Source organism: Pavona decussata, unplaced genomic scaffold (genome assembly GCF_977016875.1).
Source record: "Pavona decussata unplaced genomic scaffold, jaPavDecu1.1 SCAFFOLD_56, whole genome shotgun sequence".
Lineage (NCBI taxonomy): Eukaryota > Metazoa > Cnidaria > Anthozoa > Scleractinia > Agariciidae > Pavona > Pavona decussata.
Genome location: NW_028145478.1, coordinates 647,169 through 662,814, shown reverse-complemented (window position 1 = coordinate 662,814; position 15,646 = coordinate 647,169). Strand labels below are relative to the sequence as shown.

At 40.6% G+C, this 15,646-nt stretch overlaps 1 pseudogene; it reads right to left on the bottom strand.

Annotated features, from left to right (window-relative positions):
• Positions 1 to 3,086: 3,086 nt before the first annotated feature.
• On the bottom strand, positions 3,087 to 7,664 carry LOC146480042 (uncharacterized; annotated as a pseudogene).
• Positions 7,665 to 15,646: the final 7,982 nt, after the last annotated feature.

Here is a 15,646-nt window from a genome sequence, read left to right as displayed (position 1 = left end):
ATGAGAGAAAAACTGTCCCCTTGAAAACATATCATATTTGGGTTTCTCACCTCAGTTGTGGTTGGCCTGTTGTCTCGAGCCATCACTGTGACTTTGGCTCCTTGCTCTTCGCTCCCCCTTTTTGTGGTTTCTGGTATTGACTGCCATAGGGGAATGGGCGTTTGCCTAAAAAAAGGACGCTGTGTGTAACTTTGTCGTGAAGTATGAGGTCGTTGGCCACGCTCTCTGGTCTTGTGCATACCATTACTCTTGTAATGGCGCTGTCTAGGGTAAGAACTCTGTTGGACCATCGCCTTTCGTACGACTGTTCGTTTTTTCAATGTCCTCCAGTCGTTTGGAGGTGTCCCCATTAAACAAAAATTGGTTTATTGGGACTGATGCAGAGAAAAAAGACATGTAATCATCATTCAAGTCAGGCTTGATACACTCTCTACGTCTAGCATTGATTTCATAATTAGCAAAACTCATAGTTTCAATTGCAGCCATGCCATCACTTACAAAGCCATCGATTTCCTTCTGAAGGACATCTGAGTTGTCACCTGATGTGGTCAGGTCTGGCAGTTTTTCTTTCAGATTCAATGCTTTGTCTAACATTTTTGCCAGAATAGTGACTGACTTGACAACCCATGTCTGGGCAACTTGAGCCCTTGAGTCAAACGACCGGGTCTGCGGCCGTAGTCTCTGCCAAATGAGCTCATCTACTTTGGTTGTAACCAGCGAGTTACAGTTATCAGGTCGAGTTATGAGACCCAGCTTTTCCTTAAGTTTGTCCTCATCAGGTTTTTCCTTGTTGAACATCAACTGGTTAGTCATTTCTGACAGTTGTGCATCAATACCTGGATCCACTTTCTCTTGCATTTGCATTCGTTCAGCAATGGTGCTTAGCACTTTTTGTTTGCTGGTCATCTCAACAGGGGCAGTCGACCTTCACTTTTTTGTGCGCGGTTCATTGCCAGTAGCATGATCGTCGCAGCCGTCGGTTTCTGATCCAGAGGCGGACACATCGCCCTGCCCATCGCCGTTGTGTTCCCACAGATCCGGCTGAGTCAATGTTCGAACTGGTCAAATTTGCCAGCCAGAGTATTTTTCAACTCTGTGATAGAGTCGGATAACATCGACCCAAATTTCAGAAGCTCGCTGCCTTCGTTGCCAGCAGATTTTCGCGCCATCTTGTCCACCGAGCCGTTCGACGCGTTTGCCTTCGAGGTCGGGCGACTGTTTTCGTCACCACACTTCTTGTGATGAGTTTCGTCCTTGTTAGCACTTGCAGTGCTGTTAATATCATGGGGACCTTTCTGGTCCTTGTCTTTTTGCAATGTAGAAGCCGGCTTGGGCAGCATTTGCATTCAGACCGTGTGTGCAGGGCTGCCACGAGCACAAGGTCAACTTGATCTCTGTCAAATTCTTCGATTTCACAACAGCAATGTCGCTTTTCCCCTCACCCAGAGGGCCAAAGTGGTGCTTCTGCGAAGCAGCAATGCTCTGTAGTTATAGTGCACAGCCTAAAAGCCGGGAAAAAGTAAAAAATCCACGATTTTTCAAGCGGTCACAAGACACGCAACCATGAAGTATGAACGAGCGTATCGCACTGAAGTACGCATGCGCACTGCAATCTCACGTGATCCCTCAAGCTGATAACGTAGAACAATCCCCAGTTATTCCCAGCTTTGAGAATAAATTGGGAACAGTGCCCCAAGTTTTTCCCAGACTTGAGAACAAAATAAGAATAAGAATGATGATTATTCTAGAAAGTGACGCAGGCATACTCGGAAAAAAGAAATCCGAGTTCTCCTATCAGGAGTCGAACCTAAGACCTTCTGATTACTAGTTCGGATCCTCTACCACTGAGCTACAGGAGACTCGTGGGAGCTAAGGCCATTAAACTAGGTTCATGGGACAAACATCCTGCATACTGCTAGGATTTGAATGTCAAACGTGTGGTATATGAAAGAAATGTGATGGTATATTTCCAGCCTGGTAAATGAATGAGAATGATGATTATTCTAGAAAGTGACGCAGGCATACTCGGAAAAAAAGAAATCCAAGTTCTCCTATCAGGAGTCGAACCTAAGACCTTCCGATTACTAGTTCGGATCCTCTACCACTGAGCTACAGGAGACTCGTGGGAGCTAAGGCCATTTAACTAGGTTCATGGGACAAACATCCTGCATACTGCTAGGATTTGAATGTCGAACGTGTGGTATGTGAAAGAAATGTGATGGTATATTTCCAGCCTGGTAAATGAATGAGAATGATGATTATTCTAGAAAGTGACGCAGGCATACTCGGAAAAAAAGAAATCCAAGTTCTCCTATCAGGAGTCGAACCTAAGACCTTCCGATTACTAGTTCGGATCCTCTACCACTGAGCTACAGGAGACTCGTGGGAGCTAAGTCCATTAAACTACGTTCATGGGACAAACATCCTGCATACTGCTAGGATTTGAATGTCGAACGTGTGGTATGTGAAAGAAATGTGATGGTAGATTTCCAGCCTGGTAAATGAATGAGAATGATGATTATTCTTGAAAGTGACGCAGGCATACTTGGAAAAAAGAAATCCGAGTTCTCCTATCAGGAGTCAAACCTAAGACCTTCCGATTACTAGTTCGGATGCTCTACCGCTGAGCTACAGGAGACTCGTGGGAGCTAAGGCCATTAAACTAGGTTCATGCATACTGCATACTTCTTTTTTCCGAGTATGCCTGCGTCACTTTCTAGAATAATCATCATTCTCATTCATTTACCAGGCTGGAAATATACCATCACATTTCTTTCATATACCACACGTTCGACATTCAAATCCTAGCAGTATGCAGGATGTTTGTCCCATGAACCTAGTTTAATGGCCTTAGCTCCACGAGTCTCCTGTATCCTTCACAACACGTCACTTGCTTGTAAAAGTTCATGATTTTCAAGTTTCAAATAACCTTATTAACTGCACAGTTTGCTCTTTACAGTGCACATGTACTCATTCATTTTACTTGAGTGTAATTCAGTACCAGCAGTTTCCTGAGGATACCTTTACAAAACAGTTTGTTTTGCAACCGTTTTACACTAAGAGGACGGTACCCTCAATTCATTACTTCAAGAATCCCGTGTCTACATGCCAGGGCCACTCCATTGACCATCAGCTAGTTCAATTACAGACCTCCGAGACACTATGTTTCTTGCACCTCTACCACGAGATTCACGGACAAAAACATTTTGACATTGATGACTCTCAATGAAAAAATACACCTCAACTGTCTTGTTTAGATAATCTACATCTTGTACATGACCATACCAGACATGGGTGGGACGTTCACCCTGAATAAGCAACATATCACCCTTTTCAGCACACACAGGCACAAAAGCCACACATAGGATATAGTCCACAACAGTCATCAAATCATTGCCACAGTCATATAACAGAACTTTTCTCAAGATGTTCTCTGCCAGAAAAAAAAGTGACAACTAGGCGAAATCAGTCCAGTAGTTGCAAGAAATTTGCCCAACTGCATCTCGGTGGAAGGAGTACAAGTAGCCTATTCCTAGTATTCTACATAAGCCACTCCCACAGTTAACTGATAGCATTGTTTCAATCTTAACCACGCTCTCCTGAACATTGTTTGCAATTAAAATGTAATCACCACTACGACACATGGTACCATCATATCCCACATCATTCAAAAGACATCTTTTTCAAAACAAAGCTGAGGATGACACCAGGTCAACTGGAACAGACAATGTACTTGCTATTTTCAACTGACTATCTCTTTGTAAGGGTCTGATGTTTGTTGCCGAGCCAATCAGGTAAGCCTGTCTTGGTGCTGAGTCTTAACGGGCAATCTTCTTCCCGGTCTCAACTGAGTTTACAACACACTGGGAAAGAAAAAATGTATAAATGCCTTCTCACAACAACAAACACGATTTTCATGCCACTGCATTTAATTGTAGAAATCAATATAATCAGTAAAGATAGGATTTCACCCTGTCCTTATAAAAAACCCAGTTATTTTGGAGCAGAAAGAGAAGTTCCCTATCTGCAATAACTTCAGCATTAAATAGAATTTAGAACTATTACTGTATCCTTCAGTCACTTGAACTCTGCTCAACCTCTGCCTTTAATTGTATCTTACCTTTCAGAGAAACTGAACGTCAAGGATTTTAAAGGTCAATTTTTGTTTAACCTAATCCTGAATAGTTTTGTCCAGGGTATTATATTAAACCTGGCATAGGCAACCAAATTCCATTTAATTCCCTACTCCAGGGTTGAAAATCTCACCTGTTTAACATCAGTGGCCACTTCCGTACCTCCAAGTGATTTCAGAAACTCTCTCCGTGCCTCCGAACTTGCAAAGGTTCGTTCAATTCCTTTGTAGTTGTGTGACTTTTTAACATAGTGCTGGACAGCCCTTTCAAACACTGCACACCAATAATTGTCACAAGCAGAAAAAATTAATGTCTGCGTGAATATGCAACAACTTATGCAAAGAAATGGTGCACATATGCAGTCCTTGCACTTCTTCTACGAGTATGTTGAGTCTCTGTGCTATCTTGAAATAAACACTTATCATTTCATCAGTCAAGACCAGCCTGCTACTGTAAAAGTGCAATTCTGTCGGTCACGACACCAGGATTTGAATTTGAAACTCTTCATCATCCTGAAATTTGTCTTCAAATATAGAATTTGTCATGGGAAAAGAAAATTTCTGAAGCCCCTCTGCTTTCCAATGACCAATGCCTTTGCATTCCTTGCCAACTGGTCTTGGAAGTGTTCCATCCTTTAACTCTTTGCTCCAAGGGAAATCTTTTACTTGCTTGTCAAGGGTATTCTGTGTCCACCAATTCAAGTTCCAGTAGTCTAGTCAGTTGGCTTTTAACAACATTTAGAGGAATAGTGCGATAAACATCATCAACCATGTCCCTTGTGACATCAAATTTATATAAAGGATACAAAAAATTGTGAAGCTGTGATGTTCCACTGAAACCAAGTTTTGATGGCAATGCTTTTCTCACACTTGTTCTTGTCTCATTTTCAATGTCATATAGGTTTTCCAACTCCTGTTCAATTTGCCATTTTTCCCACGAGTAGCGACAATAATATCTATTGTTGCCATAATAGTAGTGATTGTTAGATGCATTTTGCAGTTGTTGTCCTTGTAGTTTCTCTCTTCTACATCCACATATTACTTGATTGAGAAACTCGCCGACTTCACACTGCCCTAGGTGGTCTCCTGTCCAACATAAAAGCAATAATGGATAACTTCAATTTCAGAAGAATGGAATTCATCACTTGTAAACTGTAGAGGATAAGAAATTTTGTAACCCGAAATAAATCCATTACAAAGATCATCCATTAGTGGTTGGAGAAAAGGATCCAAATACTCTGGTAAATCCTTAGGGAATTCAGAACAAGGGACAAAGCCAACATCATACACTTTGCCAACATGACACCGATCAGCCTTTTTCATGTTACCGATGGAAACTTCGATGGTACCACATCCTCTGAAGCTTGTTCCAAATGGTTGCCACCCATCCCAGTGGCCTACGAGGGCCAAGTTCAATGGGGAACCTCTTGCCATTTTTACAGAATGGTGGAAAGTTTCAAAGCATCCAGGGCATGTCACAATCTTCAAATTATGAATTCCCTCAGGGGAGGCAGTCAAATGATCCACAGAAATGATGGCACTTAAGTGACCACAGACAGTTTGAAGTGGCCAAACCTTGCCAGGGTCCCAAAACCAGTGAAGATCTATCCATCCAAACCTCTTGCTTCAGTGGCCAACTTTCCTCTCTACCAAGAAAAGAATAGTTCTTGTCCCAGTTTATTCAAATAGAAATAATGTTTGGTTGAGCATTACATAAGATTGCACAGACTGCCCACATTTGATTGACAACCCCAAACTGATGGAGGGGCACAACTCCATCCCAAATGTGGAAATTCTTCTTTTTGTTTATGGCATGCTCAACATGAATTCGCAGGCTTGCAATTTCCTGAGGGCGAACAACATCTTGTGCTGGCATTTGATTTGAGCTGCCAAGAAAGGGGGGAATGTTCACGGAAACTCCTAAAGGTCACAACTCCTCGATTTTTCCTTGAAGACAACCAGTATGTGATGTTTTCACCCATAACACCAGGATTCAGGTATCTAAAAGCAGACATAAATACCTTCCAGTTTGGAAATCCAGTATAAAAATGGATTGACGCATCTACGCATTTACAAAGATTCAATACGTCGCTTACCTCTTTCAAGATTAGATTCAAGGTCCACTATTTGTTGTTTCAGCGAGGTCTCAGTGCCTTCCTTTGGTTCTGTGGTTTGAGTCTCCGCATCCATTTTCAAGTTTTCAGACAGGTTGCTTTTCACAGTTTCCCTTTCTTCTATGCGATTTTCCCCTTCATCTACGCAGTTTTTTATGTTTTCTGGCTCGTCATTCGTTCTGGTTTCTTCAAAACTTTTTTGGCTTGTTTCATCGATGCTTTCGCGTACTGCTGGCGCTTTACGTTTCCAGGGAGAGGTGCAAGTCCATGCAAACTTCGAAGGAACAGCATTCCCTCGCAGGTCTGTTCTGCCAGCGAGGGTCTTAACAAAATCATATTCCGGCCTGAAATGTCTCGAACAGACCTTGGTTGCGTTCGTGATCCGAAAATGTTTTCCTTCCTCTCTTCTGATGGCGTGAAGCCACTGTTTACGGTGACCGACATGATCAGGAAACTTGAAGAACGAGACTTTCCTGCCATCCTCCTCGCAACAGCCTTTCTTGGTGCACTCGGAAACACAGCAGTGCGTGGGCATTTTCTTAAGCCCGCGGTAATTACCTAAGTAATTTCGATTTCAGATAAACAAAAGCACTTGATTACGTTTTCACATTATCACATTCAACGATACAGCTAAAAACAGGCTACATACGAGATTTGGAAAGCATTTGCATGTATTTACGTTTTTCATAATTGTACGTGGCCTAACTAGCCTCGCTCTGATGTTAGTAGTTACCATTCCGCCCAAGCGGTCCGCCATTATGAAAGACATGTATGTGTTTTACCATTTCTTGTAATTACCTTTTCGGTACGGCAGAAACATATGATAAGTTCCTTAGCGTCTTCAAAACCTTCTTCCTTCAATAAAAGTTGAACATCATTCCAATTTTTTGGCCACATTGTATTAATTAAAGTGTACAACATTGTTTTTCCATAGCTCAGAATGTCATGAAAGGCTTTAACGGATGATCCACTTTCATCCATAATTTTCAGAGCATAAGAACTGCTGTTAGTATAACTTTTTTGTGAGGGTTGTGAGGTTCCATACCTGGACCTTCTGCAGGTTCAACAGCGTCAAGTTCTGGACAGATGGGATTAGTACTGTTTTTGTCTGATCCTTTGCTAAGACTGTCATCAACTTCAGCTGTTCCTGGAGTTGAAGGACTTGCTGGTGAGCTAGGGCTTGCAATTGATTCATGATCACTATCTATGTCTGCCAAGCTGCCTGAAGTGCTGTCACCTCCAACCACAGTAGCAAGCAGGCAGTTTTCTCTCCAGTGCTGTAACTCGGTAGTTCTATCGGTCGCACTTCCCTGACACCAAAAACAAGGGCAGTGAGCATGCCTGTATGTTCTTGCACTGCAATCACAAGCGGATATATCTTCCTTCGACCAAGCTTTCACACTTGAAGAGTCTGTCATTTTGTGTTGCAGACACGGCTACTAATTATTCTACCCATTCTCCTCACGCCTATCAGTTAACCAATCAGAGAAGCCAGTATATTTTTATCATGACACAATCACTTATAGCTACCAATAGCGCATTCTGTTTTATGCAATTGCACCAAAAAGGCGGGAAACAACCGGAGCTGAAGGGTAAAATTAGAAAGCCACATTTATTCCTTTATGGTCGTGCCTTTCTAAAGTAGTCCAGATGGTTAGCTTTTGAGCTGTTGTTTACATGTTGATGGCAAATTCAATTTTAAAAGTTGTTGAGGATGTCAGGTTCAGAGTCTTTGAAAGCACAGGAGTTACAGGAGAAAGACGTTATCATCGACCATGTTAGAAAGCTTTTCCGTGATGATGTCACCCAGAAGTTTCAAGGTAAGCTTATTAAGAAACTCCCACAAAGTTAAAGTAGTTTAAGCGGCTCTTTTTGAAAAAGCTTAAAGATTTAAGTCATTTCTGGATACCCACATACCTCTGCTCTGTGTCTTCTTTTGCCTGGTACGTTTGTCTTACGATTCATAACTAATGTTTTGTTGATGAGAACGGAGATTTAGTTTTGCAGAACGCAGAATGGCCGCCGAATGCCAAATGTCTCTGAAGTTTAGAGATAAGGGTTAGGAAACTGAGTAAATCAAGTTCCAGGTAGGGTCATGAGCCAGGTCGAACTGAAATGGAAGAGTTTGCTAACCCTAATCACTAAATTCAATTCAAGAGTCATTCTGCTTTCAGCGGCCATGCATTCAGCGTTCTTCAATTCAAAATACCTCCTGCCAGACCTAGTTTGAATCCCATTCAATTCAGTGATCATTTTGTTCCCGAACAAGCATGCCAACCTGTCTTTTTTGCATAATTTTATCATGGATGTCACTCTCTGCGCTGTAAGATTTCAAAAAATATATCGAGAAAATAGCTGTATTAAGAAAGCTGGTTTGATCATGTTTATTGTTACATTTGCAGTCAAATATACAAGAAAAAAATCCCAGTCCTAAGGTGAATGACAAAGTTTTCCATGTCCTGCTTTACCCCTCCACCCCACTGGCATCACATTGAGACATGCAGTATTTGATATGAGTTATGGTTGCAAGGTTTTCCTTGTTTCGTCTCATGCCTAGATGAGGAAATAACACACTTCTCAGCAATTGCGGATCTTCTTAAAAGAGAAACGGATGCAAACATTTTCAGAAATCTTGGACTTAAATATGGATCAACCGTGCGATTCAAGACAGAGTTCTCAAACGCAGGTCCACCTCGTGAACTCAGTTCCAGTCCACGGCTTAAACCAACAATGGGTGAAATGGCTGGTTTTAACCCAGTAATAAAAAGACTGTATCTGTCAAAGGATGTTGATCTTTTATCAATACTCTATGGTAGCTAACACTTAACATTTCATAGAATCACCATTTCTTATTGAGTGTAATTTGTCGCAAATAGACCAACCTGGACTAATATGATGGAACTGGTCTGTACCGGTTATAGGGTGGGGTTTATTTGTATTTGCAGTGTAACTCTTTTTGGACGTGTAGAGCCAAGACCAATATTGAAAAAAAGGAGACTTAAGATGTGAAACAGAAATAATAAGTATTAATTGATTTCAGGACTACTCTTGTCAAATACAATGTGGTACATGTATGAAACAGGAAACCCTCCTCTGGCTTATAAGAACAAATAACATTCTTCTCAGATACTGAAATTTTTAATTGGAGGAGCAGAGGTAAATAAGATGGTCAAATACTAAAAGACTGAACTTTCTGTGGTTAATATGTGATCAGTAACTTTAAAAAACCTTTTGTCACCCAGACGTAAAAAAGTTGGCTTGCTAACAACTCAAAAATGGGGAACAGGAAACTTTCCAAAGTTTAACATTCCCGAAATGAAGACTCAGTTGAAGACATTTGCATCAGATATTGAAGCAGAATGCTCAATTCCAAAAATTGGATTCACTTCTGATGCAATATGTCAACATATACAAGACTACTTCAACGAACAATGCCGTTACAAGAAACGTGATGGACAGCAGGTGTGGTAATCCATTTTTTATTTATATATGAATCTTTTGAAGAAAAAGAGTAAAATTTAGAATTCACTACAATTTGCTCCACAAAAAACTGCATTCAGATGCAAACCTTACATGCACATCAATCATCTGCTGTCAATTGGGTCCTTTTTAGCACTTTCTTTGCTTTTTGCAAAACTGACTGCATACATTTACACCTCATTTGAGAAATGTTTGAGTTGCCCTACCTTGTTGCTGTCCATACATTTTGTATAGTGGCAGTTGGGAGGTGTATATTTGCATCTCGGGAATTAACTGATCATTCTCTCTAATTGGAATTTAAAGAATGGACAAGTTTCTGAGGCTGGAAGTTTAAAGTCTGCCCTTGTAAAAATTTCAGTGAGATCACACCGAGATCTCGGTTATCTCGCCGAGATTGGTGAGATCTCGCCGAGTTCACCGAGATCTCGGCGAGATTTCAGTAATTCTTGGCGTGATTTTTAGAGGGCAAAACTTTCAGCGAGATCTCGCTGAGATTGCGTTAATCTCGCCGAGGGAGGCGAGATCTCGCCGAGATTGCGGTTGCGTCTTCCATCTCGGCGAGATTTGCGTAAAGATTCGCGGCGAGATTTTTAGGGGCACCGAGACAGGCGAGATCTCGCCGAGACAAATGCGATCTCGGCGAGAAAACCAAAATCTTGCCGAGACAACCACGATCGCGACAAGACACCGCGATCTTCGCCAGATTCGAAACGAAGACATGTGAACTCTTCAGTGGTAAGGATTAAGTTATGAGGTTCAATGAGTTAAAACTTCACCTTAACCCTCGGTGAAAATAATGTTTGCTTTCATTTTTTCATCCTATAACTGGAAATCGATGAGCTTTAATTATTAAATTGATTTAAATTGTTAGCCGAGATCGCGCTTCGGCAGATTAACATTAAGTGCGCGTCTTAAGATAAAAGTGAGAAGAACGCTGCTCATACCGGACGCTCGTTAACATACTTATTTACTATCATAAAATTAATTCATTGACCTGATAATCTTATCGTTTTATTGTCTAAATCTTTAACTCACCTTTTTAGGCGATTTTTGTCCCTCAAAAGGCGTTTCAGTTATGTCGTAATGCCTGCTGCGAACGATTTTTCGGTACAGGTAGCACAATTTTTGAAAATGCGTTCTTTCCCTTTTCATTACACTGTCTTCAGTTGTCGACATTTTTTGATTGTGCTCTTTTCCCTCACAATCTGTCTCTCAATCCTCGTAAACAACTTGCCGTCTCCGCGGCTTGTCACTTGACAAATGGCGCGAAAATCCCCAACAACAACGTGAATTAGGCGATGTGATTGGTTAATTCAATCACGCCACCCGGCGATGCTCGCGTAAGCTAAAAAAAAGTTTGACTTGAGGTTTGCGAGGCCACAAAAATTAATCCTTCTCTAAAACCGCAGAAAATATGAAAAGTTAAGCTTCATGACAAGTTAACCATTCATTTATGGCTGGAAATCATGATAAAAGAACCTGTGGTCAACCGGAGAATAGCACACAAGGGATATGATGAGCACTGGTCAACAAAAATGATGCTGATTAAGTTAACAAACTACGGTATCGGAACCTTACTGAACTAAACTGAACTGCACACTATGAACTCAGTCACCGCACATTTTTTACAGAATACGGAATGTCCTGGATAATTAAGGTGCTGGAGAAGGAGGACTTAAAATTTGCTAAGGGGATGTTCAAGCTCGTTAAGCTATAAGCGTGTTAAGAATCAACTCAGTGGAAGTGACCATTAAGTTTGCGCGAGAATTGAGATTTTAATGGCTTTCTTCCACAGCCTTGTATCTCTTGATTGAGAAAGAGGTTAGTTTCTTATATTATTTGTCCGTATTTCATCTTACTTAATAGCTTAAAGAAACACTGCGAGTGAAAGAGTTTGTTTAGGAATCGATAGAAGCTTTCACAAAGCGTAATTAGCTACACGAACGATTTTGTCTTTATAACTCGAAACCTCGAAGGTAAAATTTTTGAAATAAATTGTTGGTGATTCACAACTTCTATATTCGTTTTCAATTTGAAGCAGTTAGTTGGCATAATTCATTTACATCATAAGCCTACCGCTTAGTTTTGCTCTTTTGTCCAGATTTCCCAGCCGTAATGATTCAAATGATACGGTAGAAAGTAAGTGGTTGTTTAGGCCCAGTTCAGACGCCGAACTTTTCACCAGCCGAACTTAATTAAATTAAGGTCGGTCCAAATCACGAAAATCCCGCCTTTTGATTCAGACGCCGAACTTAATTAGACGAACTTAATTTACTTGAAGCAAAACCAATGGAAATGTAAGCGTTTTTTTTTTGTTTTAATTTTTTTATTTGAAATACGTTATAATAATTTATGCATTAGGTTCGGCTCATGAAAAGTTCGACGTCTGAATCAAAGCGGTTCTCATAAAGCCAAAATTCCCGGCTGAGCCAGGCGGGAAGAACGGCTGAGCCGTTCCAAATTGAAACAGCCGTTCTCAACTGATTCAGACGCCGAACTTTTCATGTACTTAATTCGAGGTATTAGGTTCGGCTCATGAAAAGTTCGGCGTCTGAACCAGGCCTACTTACAGAAGTTATATATTCACTTTTTCGTGGAAAATGCTTAGGGGCGTCTTGATAACATAGTTCGGTTATGAGTCTCCTTCCAATGTTATTCCGCTGATTAAGAATTTCAAACCAAAAAGCTTTACTTTCATGTCTGACGATCAAATTTTCAGTACACCGCTGCAGATGCTTGCTCGCCGAGATCCCGCCACGGATTCCTCGCCGCATTTTTTTAGCCGTCTAAATTCTCATCTCACTGAGATCTCGCCACTAATCTCTCCGCGTTTTTGGCCGCCGAGATCTCGCCGAGATCTTGGAAAAATTTTCACAAGGGTGGGAGTTCAAAGTCTGAAGCTGAAAGTGCAAAGCCTGCAGATGAATGTTCAAAGGTTTTATATTTTTCCATTTTCTTTCATTTTTATTTACTCCATTTAAGGCAGCTTGTCCTGAAGCCAGGTTCACTTAGTTATGGAAAATTATGGATTGAAATTTGTTTGCTAGCACTCCGAGAGTCGTGAAATTTCAGATTTTTGTGAAAATAATATTGTTTCAGCTGATGGTTGGAAAATAAAGAAATTTGAGAAGATTTGTGTGAAGCATCAATACATTGAATCATCCAGTGGGTCTATAACAGGAGTCGAACCTAAGACCTTCCGATTACTAGTTCAGATGCTCTACCACTGAGCTACAGGAGACTCCTTCAAATCCTAGCAGTATGCAGGATGTTTGTCCCATGAACGTAGTTTAATGGTCTTAGCTCCCACGAGTCTCCTGTAGCTCAGTGGTAGAGCATCCGAACTAGGTTCGACTCCTGATAGGAGCACTCGGATTTCTTTTTTCCGAGTATGCCTGCGTCACTTTCTAGAATAATCATCATTCTCAAATTAATTGAAATGCAAATGTCCAGGGTACATGTACTTATTTTCCATTGTTTTAAGCTTTGAATTCAGTACCTGTTTTGTATTTGGAAATAATTTTTTTAACTCTCAGATAGTACTTCTTCCTTTGTTTATTGAAACTGCTTAAAAGGACCAATCAATGGAGATCAGCTCTGATCTGCAGAAACTGCCTCTTTTAATATCTTGGAATTCACTACAGCTCTGCAGTAAAATAATGTCAACCCCACTTGCTAAAATAAGCAAAGGAAGAAAACAGGTGTGAATAGTCCAGTTTTATTTTGAAGTTCATTGATTTAGCTTAAGTTAAAGCTTATTTATCAAAGCTGAAAATGGGTAAGACAAGGCTAAATTACAATATTTAATTACAGCCATGGGTACTAATTCTCTTGCTCTATGTAACTTCTTTATAGGATCGATACTATAACAAGATTGCAATTTTTATTGTTTGAAATTTTGAGAAGAGTTTGATGTTTGTAGTATTTTATGGATAGTTAACCTAAAATCGAAGTGCAATATTAAACATCACATGTTACTGTTAGTATTTTTGGTTCGTCATTTGTCATTCTAGCTTGATGATTTACTAGCATGGGTTAATTATTTGGAGTTAAAATAGGTTGCTTGGTCATTTTTGTACCATTCTTGAGGGTATTACTGAGGATATATTAGCCCATTATTGGGGATCAGTATTATCCCATTCTTGGAGTTATGTTGGGTAACTATGATCCCATTGTTGGGATTGTGTTGAGTCAGTATAAAAAATCCCAGCCTTGCGATAATGTTGGGTCAGTATAATCCCATTTTTGGGGTTATATTGAGTCAGTATTATCCCATTCTTGGGGTTATATTGGGTCAGTATAATCCCATCCTTGGGGTAATGTTGGGTCAGTATAATCCCATCCTTGGGATACTGTTCGGTCAGTATAATCCCATTCTTGGGGTTATACTATGTCAGTATAATCCCATTCTTGGGGTTATACTGGGTCAGTATAATCCCATCCTTGGGATAATGTTGGGTCAGTATAATCCCATTCTAGGGGTTCTGTTGGGTTTTATTAAACCCAAGATTGGTTTTGGTAAAACTTTCCTAGTTTGGGAAATTCCCACTGAAATCACAAAAATTTACCATTTTTAACCCAGTTTGGGAGTTGAAAAAATTCCCTGTGAAATGCGCAAAGTCACTCTGTAGACGCCCCCTCCCCCCTGCTTTTAGGGTGGAGATCATTTGTGTCCATATGGGAGAAACTGATAGGCTACCTCGTCCCTCGTCACAGAACACAGAGAGGAAGCAGAAAAGATCTCTGACAGAAATTTCACAAGAACCACTCGCAGAGCTTCTACCAATGAACACCATAAATCAGCCATAACAGATCACGTCTGCCAGAACAATCATATTATGAATTGGGAAGCAAGTGAAATAGTTGAGCAGCAAAGCGACAAGTTTAAGCGATGGATAAAGGAAAGCATATGTATTAGATCAAACACTCCTACTATGTACAGGGACGAGGGAGCCTATCAGCTTTCTCCCATATGGACACAAGTGATCTCCACCCCAAAACCATGGGGGGAGGGGGCGTCTTCAGAGTGACTTTGCGCATTTATCACAAGTAATTAACACCTTTTCATGTTTTTCAAGTTTTGATAAAGATGGCTGACAGTCATCGAAACTGTCAGCATCAATAAGACGTCAAGACTGGCTATGATTTAAGAACATTTAAATTCGACTGTTTATCTTCACTAGCCTGATGAATTTCTTCAAGAAGGAAAGATTTACAGATTGCAAGTGAATATTACACTCTTTTCTTTTTTATAAGAATATGGGTTTTTTTTGCCGGCCCTGTCTGAATACTATTTTTCTTATTGTGAATATTCTTAGATTATAGCCATCGAACTGTCATTAGCATCGAACATTTGGCTAGTGCGGGTTTTTACCGCTCTTACAGATAATGGAGTGAGGAATAGAATACAAATTGCCGAAGATTTCTGCCTTCAAAAACAATGTGAGTGCTGCAATTTCAAACATTGAAGGACGCCTTGAGTCATTGGAAGGACAATTCTCAAATCATTATCCCATGGTAAGGAATTTTTATAACTTGTAAGATTGTCGCTAGATTTCTGCCAGACAGTTTCTTCAGTTTCTTGTAATACTAGGAGAAAAGGGTGGAAAACTCATTTTCGACCGCTCTAGCACCAAGCCGATTTTCTCCCAAAAATTAGAATCGCCCTAACCCAAATCAAACACCAGATAAACTGAAAGGTTGAAGCTTCTTCTCGTGGCATTCAATTGAAAAGATCTATTCAAAATCCAAGTGCTAACCACAGAGTTATTTCGAGAAATGCAGCTTTGGAAGCGAACAGCATCCGCAATTGGGATTTTGTGTGCCAAGGAGCAACCGTCACATTGTTTGCTCCTCACTGAGCATGCTCCATGGGGCATTGTTTAGCATCAGCCAACGAGTGTGGAGCAAACAGCATGAC